The sequence below is a fragment of the Emys orbicularis genome, chromosome 15, assembly GCF_028017835.1.
Source record: "Emys orbicularis isolate rEmyOrb1 chromosome 15, rEmyOrb1.hap1, whole genome shotgun sequence".
Taxonomy (NCBI): Eukaryota; Metazoa; Chordata; order Testudines; family Emydidae; genus Emys; species Emys orbicularis.
The window spans coordinates 30,173,254-30,176,502 of NC_088697.1; positions in this window are offsets into that span (position 1 = coordinate 30,173,254).

Genomic DNA, 3,249 nt, shown 5'->3' on the forward strand with positions numbered 1-3,249 from the left:
GACTTTTGCATTTGGAATGGAGCACTTGAGGCAGATTGCCTTAGCACCTTATATTTACCGTGGGGCTTATCATTCCATGGGGGCACACTAGGGCATCTGCTCCTGCAGCTAGTAGCTTAGCTATTTCCCACTTTGCTGCACAGCACATTGGGGAATTCCAGAGCGTTCAGCAATGTGGTTTTAGTATCTGACACCAGCCATCAGGATCACCACTGTACGTCCATTGTGAGCCAACCCTCCACTCTGCTGGCAAACACTTTGAAATCACCTTGGGAAGAGCAGCTTTTGACCCAATACTGTCAGTCTGCTCTCTGCCAGAACTTGTATCAAGATGTCTGTACTCATAGGAGTCGAATCAGACATACAGTGATGTATGTAGTGTATGGCAGAATTAAAATCCATTTTCAATTCATTCGGTTGGCAATTTGCCTTCAGGCTTTTATGTTGTAAGTACTGTGAAGCAGTTTGATTTGATTTTTTTAAAGTTATTTTTACATGTAAACTTATTGTAGGTTCAGTTGAGATTCTGGTTCTTTAGAAGTAATTATAGTTATCATTCACTAGGTACCACACACTGGGAACTACATGAACTCACTCCAGTAAAACAGCCAGGCTTTTTGTCTTTTGTTTTTCTGTTAATGCCATTAATTTTTACATTAGTTGGAGCAGTTTAGGAGTATGACATTTGATGAGGCAGACAATTGGGGATATAAATCACTGCTTTTGAATTTCATGCTAGCCATGTAGTTAAAGTTTTCTGTTGGTTTTGGTTTAAGATTAAAAAACAAGAAAGACTCATCGGAACAGAAACTACTAAACCCACAAGTAACTCATGGAAAGCATATCAAACACACACACTAATGAAAGATGGGTAATCACCTGAAACTTGCTTAGGCATACACGTATCCATGGATTTTGTGGATATTTCTGGATCAATGCATTGCATTTCCTAAAAGCTTTCATACCTGTAATGTTTTTTTTTAAATCTGCACGGCCACTTCATCCCACCTACAATTTAGCAATTTTTTTTCTGATTTTCATTCTAATAATTAGAACATTTTTATTTTTAACACTGTACAACCTTTTAAAACATTCTAATTAACTGGATCATATTAAGTGTAGTGGGAATAGTTTCTCTCTCAGAGGCTGGTTGGAGACCAAATGGCTGCTGTATGAATCTTTGGGCATATCACAAATCTAAATGTAAATCAGTCTTGAGGGGAAATTCAGTGAAGCATATCTAGCTTTGTTTGGTTTGTTCTATTGAGATAATCAATCAGGATTTACAGTGGAGACTTGGTGGGTGTGAATGTAAGATCCCTTTTCCAGAACAGAAGGTGGAATACGAAGTTATTTGACATTCTTTGCAAACAGATGGAAACCACTGCTTATAAGTTTGCATGTGAAAGTTTTGGGAACAGCTTTTACCTAAACATGTCCTTTTTTTTTTTATTTAATAAACATGGCTAAAAACACTCAAGAGCTGTAAGTCTCTTCTGATTATTGGAAACAAATTTGTGTGATGCTTAGCTGGGCTTTCCTGTTAAGACAGGGCTTATAAAAGCCTAGTTGAATGTATTAAACCTAAGGAAAAAGCATGAATAAGATAAGAATGGCTAATGAGGGTGGTGAGTTCATTGGATTGTGTATTGTTCTGTAGACCACAGCCTTTTAGGAATACACTTTGGATTTGTTTGTGTATTCTTAGGACACCAATGAGATGCTTTGTGATGTGCTGGGAATAATTGGCTCAAAAAGAGAGAGCCACTGTTGTAAGGGTTAAAAATCTCCATTATTTTCATCCAAAATGAACATTGGAGTTAATAGCATGTGACTCGGTAGGCCACTTCCATTAATTGTTAGTGCATGTTGCCATTTAAAATAAAGGCACGCTTGTATGCACAGGATTGTGGCCCGGTGAGTTTTTTTTATATTTGGTGCATTTTCAAAAAGGTATTGAATAAAGGGAACTGTTCCTGTAGATCTGTGCCTCATGCTTGCATCTCCTGTGGCGTCTTATTTGACTTCAGTGAAAGCAAACAATGGGATAACTTCTTGCTTACATACTCCATTTATGTCTTTTCTTTAGTGAGTACAAAATAATGGGGCTGAGTCTCCCTTACACTAAGGCCCCTTTGCACCGCACTGGAAGTATAAAAGGACTTCAAAGCAGGTGTAAATGTTGTTTATGTAAAAGGGAATCAGTCCCATTTATTCTGTATATTTACGTATTCATTCTATCAGTTACGGTATGTACGTTTCAACTGTTCTAAAATTCCTCTGCTTCAGTATAACTTGGCTCATGTGAAAAGTGTAGGTTTGTTTTCCAGCCCCGTTCGTCTCCTGAAGGATCTTACCTGTTTTCCTTCTCAATCCTCTCCAGCATAAAGCCTGCACAGACCGATTGCTTTTCCAACCAAGGGGAGCTAGAGGTGACTCTGGAGCTCATCTGCGCTGCTCTTCAGTCAGCTGAAGGGGTCAATGGAAAGTGACGCAAACTTCTCCTTCAGGGTTTATATGCTCCCTTATTGGGATGTTATGCCGCCAGCTGATAGGGGAACAAAGGACTAAGAGAAAGTCTTCAACTTAGATATCCTATATGGTCACAGGGGGTTCTATTACTAGACCCTTCACCAGACTTCCCTGAAACATTTTTGTTTGTTTCTAAGGAAAGTTTAGTATAAACAAGATGCCTAACATTGTATAGACTGCCATTCTGGATAGTAAAGCTGACTGAGTCGTGGAGATGATAATATCGTGCAGCATGGGCCTTTGATTTCTTCATGCAGATCACCCCACTGAGTGTTAGGCTTGCAGTCTTCAGTATATACTCAACAATTATTATGAATGAATATTTGTATTACAGCAGCACTGAGAGGTCCCATTCAAGATACAGGCTCTACAGAAACATAGCAAGGGACAGTCCTTGCCCTAAAGAGCTACAATCTAACTATACAAGATGGTAAGACGGAGACAGAAGAACAGAGAGCCTTAAATCTGAAGGTGTGCCAACAACTGTAGTTGCTTTATTTCTTTTAATTCATAAGAAAAGTACACTGTATAAAAGTTAATTGTAGACTAAGGAGAATAAATCACGTCTTCTCGCATTTACAGTAAATGTCCACTGTTTAGTGAAAGAGTTTGGCTACACCACGTATGTGATTGTTCTTGTTTGTTATGTATTTTCCTCACCTGATGGATATTAATTTTTAATCTCAGCAGCTATGATTTGCTCTTCTCATTATCTGT